This window comes from Nicotiana sylvestris, chromosome 5 (genome assembly GCF_000393655.2).
Source record: "Nicotiana sylvestris chromosome 5, ASM39365v2, whole genome shotgun sequence".
Lineage (NCBI taxonomy): Eukaryota > Viridiplantae > Streptophyta > Magnoliopsida > Solanales > Solanaceae > Nicotiana > Nicotiana sylvestris.
In genome coordinates this window covers 66,126,965-66,142,985 of record NC_091061.1, presented here as the reverse complement: position 1 = coordinate 66,142,985, position 16,021 = coordinate 66,126,965, and positions in this window count along the sequence as shown.

Sequence of the window (16,021 nt, the reverse complement as noted above, 5' to 3'; positions counted from 1 at the left end):
TGACGATATGACTCGATACTGCTATGTTTACTTACTTAATAGTATAGATGAAGCAATAGACGCATTCAAGCAAAACAAAAATGAAGTTGAAACGCAACTTAACAAGAAAATCAAAATGATAAGAAGTGATATGGGCGGTGAATATGAATCTCCTTTTGAAAAAATATGTTTTAAATCCAGAATTATTTATCAAACAACGGCCCTTTACACGCCCAATCCAATGGGATTGCAGAAAGAAAGAATCGTTCATTAAAGAAGATGATGAATGCTTTATTGATAAGTTCTGGTTTGCCACAAAACTTGTGGGGGGAAGCCGTTCTTATGGCTAGCCGAATACTAAATCGAGTACTTCATAGCAAAACACAATGAAATGGAAAGGAAGGAAGCACAACTTGAATTATTTTAAATTGTGGAGGTGTTTGGCAAAACTGCAAGTTCCTAAACCTAAAAGGGTAAAAATAGGACTGAAAACCGTTGATTGTGTTTTTATAGGATATGCGACTAATAGTAAAGCATATAGATTTCTAGTTCATAAATCAGAAAATCCCGACATTCATAATAATACGATTATAGAATCAGATAATGCTAAGTTCTTTGAAAATATATATCCGTATATGTGAGCACGTGATTTTTGCCTCACGAAAATTACTCCAAAATAATTCAAAAAATATAAAACAATTTTTTGCTTAGTGTGCAATTTTTAGAATTTGTGTGGCGTTTATTAAATATTTGTGTTATGTCTGTAAATGTCTACTTTGTTTGTTAAAATGAAAAAAAAAACAAAAAAAAAACATGTTGCATACATAATTAGGATTTAATTATCCATTTAAGAGTTAATTAAAATAAAATCACAAAAAATATGCATTTATTCTATTTTTGTTGTTATGTGATTAATATTTTGTACTGTGTGTTAATGTTTGTAAAAGGGTGATTAATATTTTTAAGGTTAGTTTTTTTTTTTTGATTTTTATAATTTTAAATAAGAAATTCAATAACTAGGAATTAAAGAGAATAAAAATTTTGGGTTGGGCTGTTTTAATTAATGAAAATCAGGCCCAAATGTGTAATGACCCAACCCAAGGCCAGGCCCTTCAACCGGCTCCCAAACGACGTCGTTTGGATGTTTTCAATCAGGACCATTGATCAATCAGATCCAACGGTCCAGTGCAGATCTTCAATTAAATCAAACGACGTCGTATGATTGGATTCAATCAAGGCCGTCTGTTCCTTTCTAATCCAATGGTCCCGGTCAATCCTCTATACCTGATCCACTTTGCCCGGGTTGACCCCTTTCCCCCAACTTAAACCAAACGACATCGTTTGGTTAAGTGATTTGATCTGGACCGTGGATCATGTTTGATCTGACGGTCAAGATTAATACATCCCACCCCTATAAAAGCTTAAATCCTACCCCATCCCCCCAGACCAAACACCCCACCCCCCGGTCCTGTTCATCATCTCTTTCAAAGAGATCAGATGAACCTCACCTTCCACCACCGTGCACCACCCACCGGAAATCGCCTTACGGCGGTTCCGGTGGTCCAAACAACCCCACCTTAACACGCTCAACTCCTCACAACCTCCTCTTTACGGATCTGACATTAGTTTCCTTCGAATCAGACCCCAATGTCTCGAATCTTCGATTGAAAGTTGGTCTGAAAACCCAACTTTATCCGATGACTTCCAAATTAACAACATAGCTTCCCCTAACTACCCTCATTACGGATCTATTGTTCGTTGACTTCGAATCCTCTTGGAACTGCTCGAATCTTCATTTGAAGATTCGAGTGAAACCTAACCCTACCCCAACTCAACTCAAACTCACACAAGTTATCCACCCGACCTCCCTCGTACCTAGAACACCATTGATTTGGTTCGAATGTACCTAGAAATGTTCGAATTTGAGATCAAAGAATTTGAAACCCTAAAAACTTTCACTCGTGGAATCTGTCCAATCCAAATGAGGGATTGAGGTCTAAGAGACTTTAATCGAGGTATTCTCAATTGAGAATACTTCGAATAAAGTCTGTTCAGCCTCAAAAGGTCCAAATCCAAGATGACCCTGTGTCTGTGTGAAATTAAGGATTCAGAGGTATTTTTTTTTACTTCTTTTTGTTTCCTACGTATGTATTGTTGCCTGTTTTAGTTGTCTGTGTAATTTTTCATATTTTTCTAGTCAATTCTGTGATTCTGCCCCATACCCGTTTATTTGATCAAAATTATACTATTGTTTCTGTTGGTTGTGATTATTTATAATGTGTGTAATCGACTCGATTAAGTTCGTCGATTAGTATATTATAAAATCCTGTTTCTGAAAATGCTATTTGAAATAATCTGTTTATCGGTTGTTTGTTGACAATTGTTGTAGATAATTAGTTTGATTAATACTCGTCAATTAAATCATCCTTGTTTATATTTCAATGAGTCCGTCAAATGAATGTTGCGTGTATGTTGATTTCTGAACCAGTTGGTTTCAGGGCATTGTCAGTATATTGACAATGCTCCTGTGTTTGTTTAATCTTAGTTCAATGTTGAAATTCAGTTTAAATTGTTCTTTTGTTCAGTGTGATGTTAATGTGATGATTAGGTTTAATTTCAATTTTACAAAGTGTTGGTTAAATACAATTGTATTAGGAGGTTAATTATAGGATTGGTTATAGCTGCTTGAACAGATTATAAAATCTGTTCTATATATGATTCTGATTTTTAGTTTAAAAACAGTAATAACAGTAGGATTTCAGGGGTATTTCTGGGGATAAAACAGTGAGGGTAATATGATAATAGTAGTGTGCTGGAAGTGGAATGTTAGTGGCTGTTAATTAATGGGATAATGGGAAACAAAGGGTAATGGGAATGCTGAAAATCAGGAAAAGATCACTTAATAGGATTTAAAGTAGTAAAAGCAGGTTTTAATGGGATTTTCTGATTTTAAAAGAAGAAGGGGGTCCAAGCAGCACTAAAAGGAAAGGGGAAGACCTGTATAAGATAGAGGGGATTGGGACTGAAGAGGGGGACTCAGATTTTGAAGAGAAAAAAAAACTGGGATTTGAAGAGAGAGATCAGATTTTTAAAAAGAAGGAAAAATCTGATTTGTAAGAGAGAAGAGAGATTTTGAATACACAGAAGAGAGACATTAAGAGAAAAGAGAGAAAAAAAAATCTGGAGGAATACACAGAACCATATAGGAGAAAATCTAGACAGAAATTAAGAGAGGAAAACTGAACAGAATAATCAGAAATAGGAATCTGAAACAGATAGAAGAAAGAAATTGAAATCTGAAACAGATAGAAGAAAGAAACTGAAATCTGAAATGTTATTTTTCTAGAATCTATCCGTTGTTTGTTTGTGGATATTGTTCGGTTTAAATCCGAAATTTTTCTCAAATTTCTGTCACCATTCATCTGGGTTAACGGGTCTTGTTCAGACCTGCTGTGTTATTGGTATATTCTGCCGGTGTTTTGTTGCTGCTATTACTGCTGAAATTTACTCCTTCTACCTTCATTTCCAGGTACATATCTTTTAAACTCATGTTGTGAAAAGCTTCAACATGACAAATAAATGAAGTTTGGGAATTATAATTCTGTTTTCCATTCGTCTAAGTTCATTATTTTAAATTTCAGTTTTGTTTCATACTGATTAATATAGTAATATGCTTGATAGAATAACTATTAGTTGATCATTTCTCTTTTGAAATTCGTATGAGCGTAGTAATAATGTTGCCTATTTCGGAATCTCATTAAAAGCATAGTTATGATTGGATTGCCAAGATAGGAAAATATGGCATAAAGATTGGCCATTAACTAAGCCTTGTGGCATTGTTAGTTGAATAAAGAATAGTATGAAAATATCAAAAACCATATTGCTAGTTTATACTAATATCTGATTTAGTTGTGTATTGAATGATGTAAGTTGTACGTTCATATATGGCATGATAACAGGTATATATAGAACTATAAGTGGAAGGTGATTTGATATAGCTCGTTACGATGTTAGAGTGTTATGAATGTTTCAGACGTACAATTGTGTTGCATGTAAGGCAATTTTATTCAATCGATTTGTATAATAATTCCTTTTCTTATCAACTTGATGCCTATCTACCATCATAAATAAATTAACCAAACGATTATAACTTTGGATTAAAAACAAGTAATGTAGAAGGTGATTAGGTTTATAGATTATAATTTTTTTTAAAAAAATTTAAAAATAGCATTCGCCTCAAATAGAATAATGAAAATTCTTCGAAAATATAACTTCCTTTCTTACATCAATTCTTTCCCAATTTTTATACGTAATTTGCACGTTATTTATTTGGGTAGGCAAATATTGTATTCACTAAATGGTAGTATTAATCACACGTTGTTTATTTTTACTCTTTAAATTCGAATGGTTTGAGGAATATAATTCATACGCGAAAAATATAATTTGCGATCAACGTCCAATAAATTGTAAATTTTTTCAAGGAATTTAGAGACTAGAGGAATATTTATTTCTCATGATGTTCACATAAAAATACGTGGATATAATAAACAATCTGTAAAAAAATTTATACTACCATCAAGAATATTTTTGTGATTAGGGATACGTTCGCGTAACCTGATTATATTTCTAAAAGCAATTCGGATTATGCGTTCACGCAACTTCGAGCGAATATTTAATAAAAGGAATTTTTCGGAGAATAGCAAATTAATTTCCTAAAACTCGAGATGTGCAGTTCATTGTTTAATCATACAAGGGCGACGATGTTCTTAATTTTATTTTTAATTTTGAACGTATGGTATTTTTATAATAGAAATATAAAAATTATTATCAACCTTTTTGTGTACACGTATGCGTGGCACGATTCTCTATAATTATAAAAGGTATATAAATACGAATATACGTCCGCGTGATTCGTTTATATAATTGTAAACAATCTAAACAAAAGCGGTAAAAATCAGGTAATAAGAAAAATGGTATTTAGTAAATCAAGATATTAAAGCCAAATATAAAAATGGTTAAGCGACCATGCTAGAACCACAGAATTTGGGAATGCCTAACACCTTCTCCCGAATTAACAGAATTCCTTACTCAGGATTTCTGGTTCGCAGAATAACAAACAGAGTCATATTCTCCTCGATTCAGGGATTAAAACCGGTGACTTGGGACGCCTTAAAATTCCCAGGTGGCGACTCTGAAACAAATAAACAAATCCCGTTTCGACTGTCCTTTAATTGGAGAAAACTCCCTACGCGCCCTCGCGGGGTGGCAAAAAAGAGGTGCGACAGCTCTGGCGACTCTGCTGGGGACTTAATTTTTCTTCTCGGGAAAACTGTAACCCAGAACCATTGGTTCAGGGTTTAAAGAATTCGAGCTTAAAATAACTGTTATAGTTGGCTTTATTTATTATATGATTTTCACACGTTTATGTTTAATATGCTAAATGTTGCTTTTTACCACTTTAATATTATTTGAATTGTGAATATATACAACTGCTACGAAACTCCCTTCTTTCTGAGTCTTCTAAATTTATGGTGCACACGTGCGCGTGGCCCGCCTTTCTGTTAAAGTCATACCAAATAAGACGAAGTTGGGACAAGTAACTAGGTCGGGTAGACTTTCGTGCTCCCGGTACGTTGCCCCCACTTCGGCTCAAACTGTCCGTTTGGGTGAGCCAGGTTTAGAACAATATGCCTCAGGTTTTTCAGCTAGAATAACTCAGCCATGTACCGGATCCCTAGTAGGAACGTCTATTTGCATCATGTACATTTGGCCTTGGAGATTCAACACAGGGGTTGGGTCTGTCTAGGACAGGTGAACCCGAAATAAAAAGACCATCCTGATGCATCCTACTTGCTACCTGTGCATTCATTTGCCTCGGATTTGCTTGTTGACCAAGCTTAATTGAAAATATTTTTGAGAGCCGAGGAATAAAATGGGTTATTTTTAAGAAATTCCCAAAAATAGTTTTAAATCTTGAAATAAAAAGTGTTTAATAAATAAAAAAAAAATTGAAAATGATTTTTTTAGTGTATATTTTCAAAATGAGTCTTGATTTTATTAAAATTAAATTTCAGATACAAAATGAGCACCACACAAAACCCCCATCCACGAATACAGACGAGTTTCTATTTCAGCTTCAAATGTGGTGGTATGAATTAGGCGAAGATGGTCAAAAATGGGTCATCAAGCATTTGGGAAATCTCACGGATATCATGAAAGTTAAACCACGTGATGATCTGATTGCGGCATTAGTAACTTTTTGGGACCCTATTCACAATGTCTTTCGTTCCTCTGATTTCGAGCTTACTCCTACATTAGAGGAGATAGCTGGATATGCTGGTTTTGACAGAAGTCTAAGAAATCAAAACCTCATATTTACAAAGGCTCCCTCGGTACATCGATTCTTCGGTCTTCTGAACATCAGTAATCATATCAGGAAAAGCAATGTCATCAACGGATGTTGTTCTTTCAACTTCTTGTATTCAAGATTCGGAAAGCCAGATGGATTTGAAATTCACGAGAAAGGCCTTACTAACAACCAAAACAAAGACACCTAGCAGATTCACCGTCGCTTCGCCTTCATAGTGGCCTTTCTAGGAATCATGGTTTTCCCAAACAAAGAGCGAACAATTGATATTCGCACCGCGAAAGTTGTGCAGGTCCTCACCACCAAGGAAAATCACACCCTTGTCCCAATCATTCTCTCAGACATTTATCGGGCGTTGACTTTATGTAAATCAGGAGCAAAAGTCTTCGAAGGATGCAAAATTTTGTTGCAAATGTGGGTGATTGAACATCTCCAACAACAGCCCAAGATCATACAGTATGGGCCAAGCAATGATAATTGCATCGAGAGTTATGAGGAAAGAATAAAAGATTATAAGTCCCCAGAAGGGATAGAAGCATGGGTATCTCATCTAAGGGCTTTAACGGCAAATCAAATTGAGTGGACTTTGGGATGGCTCCCGATGAGGGAAGTGATACACATGTCAACCTCAAATAGTTATTTGCTACTATTGGGATTGAGAAGCATCCAGCCATATGCGCCACTAAGAGTCCTAAGACAACTAGGGAGATACCAAGTAGTTCCTGATGATGAAGATTTGAGTATGCAAGTAATCGAATTACACCCTGAAGCCACTATTCCCGAGGCTCTAATTCAGCAGATGTGGAATGGATGTCGATACTTGAAAAGTGATACTCAAGTCCCAGACACTACAAGGGGTGAAATAAATCCTGGGTATGCAAGGTGGTTTGAGAAACGGTCTCGCGTGGATGATGTACCAGAACCCGAGCTAAGTAGGCCAACAAAAAGACCCCATGTTCAAAACTTTAATGATAAAATCCAAGAGCGGTTGATTTGGGGAGAAAAGGAAAAGGGGTACAAAGCAACTATCCATGCCCTAAAGGAAAATCTGAGGAGCCTCAGTCTGGAGAAAGATTTGCAAGCACAAGAAGCCGAAGGCGAGAAGAAGAGTCTAGCTTGTGAGAAGGAAAATCTTCATGCTCGATTTCAAAAAATGAAAAAGGCTTCTGAAACACCAATGAGGAGTTGGAAGGATCAAAAAACCATCGCCAATCTTTTTGAAAGAATGCAAGATTATGATTCCATTCTTGCTAAAAACGAAAGGGCGTTGAGCAAAGCAAAAGAAAGAATCCAACAATTAAACGAAGAAGCTAGATCTAATAAGGAACGCCAAGTAAGGCAATCCGAAAAGATAGGGCACAATTCAAGAAGGAAAAAGACCATTGGATACGATCAGAAGACCAACTTCGTGCACAACTAGAAGAGGCAAGAAGATACAACAGAGAACATCAACAAGCGGACATCGACAGAGAAAGAGCGCAGGCAAGATTAGAGCAGGCCAGACCCCGAGCTCTATTAGAGTCAGCTCTAGATCGAGAAGACCGTGTCAGAGATATAGCCACCACTCGCCAGCAGCAATTGCAGAACCAAGACCAACGTCTCCAAGATTTCAGGGCACAAATCCACGACCTGGCGGTCTACACCTCTCAAAGTTATGTAAACTGCCAAGGAATGGATTATGAAAGGTTTACAGAGCATGCACCCATTTTTGCCTGTCATCTAGAAATGGAGTTAGAAAGGATGTATCGTACGCTGGGAGGTCATCCAGGTCAAGCCCCACATTGAGCAGATAATCCAATAATTGAGAACAAAAGTGGAAAGTGGGGCATGTTGTGAGATGTAAAGAGTTGTATCTTTTATTTTGATTTAAGTGTGTGTGTTTCAAACCATTTTCTTATAAGGTTTTCAAATGTAATGTCTGTTCCATCTTTGTATAATGAATAAAAGTGTTTGCCTTACGGTCCGAACTACGCAAGGTCTGATTCATGCGGGGGCATGATACGTAGGCAATCTCTATAAGATTCGACCACCACAATAAAAGATATATAAAAAAATAAAATAACATAAGAGTGAACAACAATAAAAGACCAAGAAAAGCTGGGATGACACAAGCAGCCAAGCAAATGCATAATAGAAATGGGTTATTTGTCTAGGAGCATTGCATCTCAACGTGTAATTATATATGTGTTAAACTCTCAAAACTAACAAGTTTGCTCATTTCCAGAATTCAAGCAGTTAGTTTCTCTAAAGAGTATACTGGCATATTATCATTATCACACGAGATCAAAAGGACCAATACCCGAAAGTATGTCTATCCCAGATGTTGACACAGGTATTGAGCTAGAGGAGATGGATGTCGGGAAAATGAAAGAAGAGATGTTTAAACTCAAGTAGCAAATGACTGAGATGTACCAGGCCTGGTCTACAGGACAGTTACCCCCATCTTACCCAACTAACCCTGCTCCATCAATGGCCCAAACTCAGAATAATCTTACCACTGAATTATCCCCAAATTTCCCCATCTACCAACACTACCGAGGCACCACCTCTGAGACACCGCAGTCTCCCCCTCCTAAACCAGTTCCATACTTTCCTCCACCAGTAACTCCCGTCTTTGTGGCACCTCCCACAGCTACACTCCACAAATCTCCTAGTGAGCCTACATTCCAGGCCCAGGACAACCAATATTACCCCCTAGAGCCCACCCTCAAAGCCTCCGAAATCCATTCAACTACTCCTCGTTTTGACCTCCCAACCGAAATTGACAAGCCAGCCAAAAATGTTGAACAAGAAGAGATGTTCAGGAAGGTCAAAAGTCTAGAACAATCGTTACGAGACATGCGAGGATTAGGTGGGCAAGTCAGTGTTGCATACAAGGATTTGTGCTTGTTCCCAAATGTATAATTACCAGTTGGCTTCAAGATGCCTAAATTTGACCTATACAATGGGCACGGCGACCCAGTAGCCCACTTAAGGGGTTTCTGCAGCAAGATGCGAGGAGCTGGGGGAAAGGACGAATTATTGATGGCTTACTTCAGTCAAAGTTTAAGCGGATCAGCTTTGGAGTGGTATACACGCCAGGACCATGGGAGATGGTACACCTGGGATGACCTGGCACAGGCATTCGCATACCATTTCCAATACAATCTGGAAATCATCCCAGATCGACTATCTTTGACAAAATTTGAGAAGAAACACAATGAAAGTTTCAGAGAGTATGGCTTCCGGTGGAGAGAACAGGCAGCAAGAGTGGATCCTCCTATGAAGGAGAGTGAAATGGTAGACTACTTCCTCCAAGCCTTGGAACCAACTTACTATGCCCATTTGGTTTCAGCGGTAGGGAAATCATTCAACGAAGTAGTGAAGATGGGAGGTATGGTGGAAGAAGGCCTCAAGACAAATAAAATCATGAGCTATTCAGCAATTAAGGCAACTACTCAAGCTATTCAAGGCGGGGTAGGAGGAATCGGAAGAAAGAAGAGGGAGGAAGCAGCAGTAGTTGATTCAGGAATTTGGCCGGGACCCAGAGGTTCACCGCTTTACTATAATCAACAACGACCTCGCCAATCAGCTTACCACCATGATTCATCCCAACACTACTATCACCCTTCAGAGCCTCATTTTTCCATTAACCATGCTCAAGCATACAATCAGCCACCTGTTCACACCAATTGGCGTGCTCCTGTCACACCAAATACTTACCCACGAGCCTATCCCGGACCAGGTTTCAGGCCTAGGCCAGCATTCAGGGGAGAAAGGGAACAGAAAAAGAAAACTTACACTCCATTGGGAGAGTCTTACACTAGTCTGTTCCACAGGCTGAGACAGCTAGACATGCTAAGACCAATACAATCCAAGCTACCCAATCCTCCTCCAAAGAATCTGGATTACACCATTAGCTGTGAGTATTGCTCCGGTGCACCAGGCCATGATACGGAGAAATGCTGGCATTTGAAAAATGCAATACAAGAGCTGATTGATACTAATAAAATCGAGGTTCAAACCCCCGAAGCTCCCAATATCAATAGAAATCCAATGCCAGCCCATCAAGAGGCCAATATGATAGAAATCGTACAAGCTGATGAGGAGACAAGGAAGTCGTCACAAACTGTCATGATGATCAGGTCTTATGAAGCCAAGCCAGATAAGCAGTTAACAGAGGAGAAGCCGGTACCTAAGCAGAACAGAAATGGTGATGAACCATTTGTGGTAGTCGAGAAGGGATCTTCAAGCAAAGTAGCCACAAAGCAAGAAAGGCCGAAAGTGATAGTACCAGGGGTTGCCAGCAAACCCATTGTATTCGTGGAAGGAGCCCGCATAGATCGGGTTATTATCAAACCTGTAACCCAGCTACCAGTGATCAACAACAAGGCCATTCCATGGAACTATGAACGGGTGACTGTAATGTACAAGGAAAAAGAAGTTAAGGAAGAAGTCTGTGAGGTGCAAGGCTTGACTCGTTCGGGAAGATGTTTTACTCCCGAAGAGTTAAGAAAAACTAAAAATAATCCAACACCAATAAAGAGAGCTGTGACAGAAGAAGAAGCGGAAGAGTTTTTAAGAAAAATGAAGCTCCATGACTATTCTGTTGTGGATCAACTGAAGAAGACGCCCGCTCAAATCTCATTATTGTCATTACTGATCCATTCAGAGGAGAACCGTCTAGCTTTGATGAAAATACTGAATGAGGCTCACGTTCCCAATAAAATCTTTGTAAAACATTTGGGAAGAATAGCCAACAAAATCTTTGAGGCAAACAGAATTACATTTTCTGATAATGAATTGCCTGTGGAAGGTACTGAGCACAACAGAGCTCTTTACCTCACCGTGAAATGTGAAAACTCCGTAGTAACCCGGGTATTGGTTGACAACGGGTCAAGTGCAAACATCTGCCCTCTCTCCACTTTAAGCAAATTGAAAATCAAAGAGGAGAGGATCCAGAAGAATAGTATTTGCGTACGGGGGTTTGACGGTGGAAGTAGAGATTCATTTGGCGACATAGTGTTGGAACTGACAATAGGGCCAGTTGAATTCACGATGAAGTTTCAAGTACTGGACATAACTGTTTCTTATAACTTGTTGTTGGGTCGACCATGGATCCATGCTGCTAAAGCAGTCCCGTCAACACTACACCAGGCGGTCAAGTTTGAATGGGATCATCAAGAAATAGTTGTGCATGGGGAAGAAAGTTTAAATGCTCACAGCAGTGCCATTGTACCGGTCGAGGGAATAGAAAATGACCAGGGACCATGGGTATACCAAGTGTCCGATACAGTGTCGGTAGAGAAAATTCCAGAGGGGAAGTACCTTCCGAATCCAAAGATAACCTCTGCATCAGTCATGGTAGCCTATGAAATGTTAAAAAATGGTTTTATACCCGGCAAAGGTCTGGGCTCATCTTTGCAAGGAATTATACAACCAGTATCTCTCCCCGAGAACTGGGGAACATTCGGTTTGGGATTCATACCCACTGTCAACGACGTAAAAAAGCCAGAAAGCTGAAACAAAAGGCATGGGTTCTGCCAAAACCAGTCCCACATCTATCAAAGTCTTTTGTCAAGACCGGTGCTAAAAATCGCCCGATAACAACAATTCCTAGATCCCTGGTCAATCCTGAGGAGGAATTAATTGAAAGATTCGAGAAATTGTTTGACGATGTGAACATGGTGGAAAGAGGGGAAGGTTGTAGCAACGCAGAAGTTCAATTCGTTGGGCCAGAAACAAAGCTTAATAATTGGAAAGCCACTCCTCTCCCCATTCGAAAGAAGTCTTGGTAGTTTATTTTGATTTTCTTTCAGTTTGTTTGGGTTACCTCAGGGTTGTAATCCCAATGCTTATCTTACAGTTTGTTTGAAGTGTGCAAACCTTGTTATCTTTCATCATCCAATAAAATACAGTTTCCTTTTTCATTATCATTCCTGATAGTTTTCTTTTTCCCTTTCTTCTTTTTCTGTACAGTTCTTTTTACGCTGGCTCTAGTGATATGGCATGCATGAGGAATCCTCAGCCCAGTCTTAAAAATCAATCTGGTTCCGAAATAATAATTCAAGAAATATATTGTGATTATGAATCAGAATATGATGAAGATGAGGTTTTTGAAGAGATTAGTAAAGAGTTAATTCACTTTGAGGAAAAAACCAAACCTAACCTGAGTGATACCGAGGACATCAATATAGGGGACACGAGTAATATCCGGGAAACTAAAATAAGTGTCCATCTCGAACCAAGGATCCGAGAAGAGTTAATTAAAGCACTCATAGAATTCAAAGATGTTTTTGCATGGTCATATGACGACATGCCGGGCCTGAGCACTGATTTAGTGGTTCACAAATTGCCCACCGATCCAACGGTGCCTCCTGTCAAGCAGAGGCTGAGAAAATTCAAGCCTGATATGAGTGTGAGAATTAAGGAAGAAATCACCAAACAGTTGGAAGCAAAGGTCATTCGAGTCACTCGATATCCTGTTTGGTTAGCTAATATCGTTCCTGTGCCAAAGAAAGACGGCAAAATTAGAGTATGCGTCGACTACCGCAATCTCAACAAAGCAAGTCCGAAGGATAATTTCCCATTACCCAATATCCATATTTTGATCGATAATTGTGCCAAGCATGATATAGGATCTTTCGTGGATTGTTATGCCGGGTATCATCAAATTCTAATGGATAAAGAAGATGCAGAAAAGATGGCATTCATCACACCATGGGGAACTTATTGCTACCGAGTAATGCCATTCGGTTTGAAGAATGCTGGAGCAACCTACATGAGAGCGATGACCACGGTGTTTCATGATATGATACACAAGGAGATTGAGGTATACGTGGACGATGTGATCATAAAATCAAAGCATCAGGCCGACCACGTTGGGGATTTGAGGAAATTCTTCTTAAGACTTCGCAGGTACAACCTCAAGCTTAACCCTGCCAAATGCGCATTTGGAGTTCCATCTGGAAAGTTGCTGGGATTCATAGTCAGTCGGCGAGGCATCGAGCTAGACCCATCAAAAATCAAAGCCATCCAAGAATTGCCACCTCCAAGGAACAAAACTGAAGTAATGAGTTTGTTGGGAAGGTTGAATTACATCAGCAGGTTTATTGCTCAGCTTACGACAACCTGTGAACCTATTTTCAAATTGTTGAAAAAGGATGCTGCGGTCAAATGGACCGATGAGTGTCAGGAGGTGTTTGATAAGATAAAAGGATACCTGTCAAACCCACCTGTGTTAGTCCCTCCAGAGCCAGGAAGACCTCTGATTCTTTACTTAATGGTTTTGGAAAATTCATTTGGTTGTGTATTGGGGCAACATGACCTCACCGGCAGAAAAGAGCAGGCCATCTACTACCTTAGCAAGAAATTCACAGCTTATGAGGTTAAGTATACTCATCTGGAGAAGAGATGTTGCGCCCTGACTTGGGTAGCTCAAAAATTGAAACACTATTTGTCGTCCTACACTACTTACCTCATTTCGCGTCTGGATCCGTTGAAATATATTTTTCAAAAGCCTATGCCAACGGGAAGACTTGCAAAGTGGCAAATATTGCTCATAGAATTTGACATCATCTATGTGACTCGAACTGCAATGAAAACCCAAGCACTGGCTGATCATTTAGCTGAAAACCTGGTCGACGAGGAGTACGAGCCGTTGAAAACCTATTTTCCCGATGAAGAAATAATGCATATCGATGAGATTGAGCAAATTGAAAATCTGGCTGGAAACATTTCTTCGATAGGGCTGCTAACATGAAAGGAGTCAGGATAGGAGCTGTAATCATTTCTGAAACAGGGCATCACTATCCTGTTACGGCTCAACTACGATTTTATTGCACCAATAATATGGCTGAATATGAAGCTTGTATTTTGGGGTTAAGGCTAGCCGCAGACATGGGTATCCAAGAAATCTTAGTCATGGGAGATTCGGATCTTCTAGTACATCAAATTCAAGGAGAATGGGAAACCCGAGATTTGAAGCTCATACCATACCGACAATGTCTACATGATCTTTGTCAGCGGTTTCAATCAGTGGAGTTCCGGCATATTCCAAGGATCTATAATGAGGTTGCCGATGCATTGGCTACTTTGGCATCAATGTTGCACCATCCAAACAAAGCTTATGTGAATCCACTACATATTCGAGTCTAGGATCAGCACGCTTATTGCAATATGGTTGAAGAAGAATTTGATGGTGAACCATGGTTCCACGACATCAAGGAGTATATCAGGATGGGGATATATCCAGCACAAGCCACAGGAGATCAAAAGAGGACCATTAGGCGATTGGAAAATGGATTCTTCTTAAGCGGAGGAGTTTTGTATAAAAGAACACCAGACCTTGGATTATTAAGATGCATAGATGCCAGACAAGCTACAGCTGTCATGTCTGAAGTACATTCGGGAGTTTGCGGACCCCACATGAGCGGATATGTGTTGGCAAAGAAAATCCTCCGAGCTGGTTATTATTGGCTTACCATGGAGCGAGATTGTATCAGTTTTGTGCGCAAGTGTCATCAATGCCAGATACACGGAGATTTGATTCATTCTCCACCATCCGAGTTGCACACAATGTCGGCACCATGGCCCTTCGTTGCTTGGGGAATGGATGTGATTGGACCAATTGAGCCGGCAGCATCCAATGGGCACAGGTTCATTCTGGTAGCCATTGATTATTTTACCAAATGGGTTGAGGCCAAAACATTCAAATCAGTGACCAAGAAAGCTGTGGTCGATTTTGTCCACTCAAATATCATATGTCGATTCGGAATCCCAAAGGTGATCATCACAGATAACGGTGCTAATCTTAACAGTAACTTAATGAAGGAAGTATGTCAACAGTTTAAGATTACACATCGCAACTCTACCCCATATCGGCCCAAGGCGAATGGAGCAGTCGAGGCAGCCAACAAAAACATAAAGAAGATACTTCGGAAAATGGTAGAAGGTTCAAGACAATGGCACGAAAAACTACCATTTGCGTTATTGGGATATCGCACTACTGTTCGCACTTCAGTAGGAGCAACTCCTTATTTGTTGGTATATGGCACTGAAGCAGTAATTCCTGCAGAAGTTGAGATTCCTTCCCTTCGGATCATCGCCGAAGCAAAGATTGATGATGATGAATGGGTCAAAACCCGTCTGGAACAGTTAAACTTGATTGATGAAAAACGATTGGCCGCAGTATGTCATGGTCAATTGTATCAAAGAAGAATAGCAAGAGCATACAACAAAAAGGTGCGTCCACGGAAGTTTGAAGTGGGTCAACATGTGCTGAAACGTATTCTTCCACATCAGGTTGAGGCAAAAGGCAAATTTGCCCCGAATTGGCAAGGACCATTCATCGTGACCAGAGTATTATCCAATGGTGCATTATGTTTAACAGATATCGAAGGAAAATGCATAGACATGGCTATCAATTCTGACGCGGTAAAGAGATATTATGCATAACTTTTTGAATGTTTGTACTTGGCATTATTTCGAAGATTGGAATGACAAAGGCAATTTATTATGTTATCCAAACACTATACTCTTTGCTTCCCCTTTGAGCCACATTTGTTTCTTTCCTACCCTCTCTTGGAATTAATGAAAATCAAATATGAAATAACAAAAAAAATTACTATTATTTTAGTGAACTACGTTTGACCTGATTCCTCAAAGAAGGATACGTAGGCGCCTCACGGCTCGGTC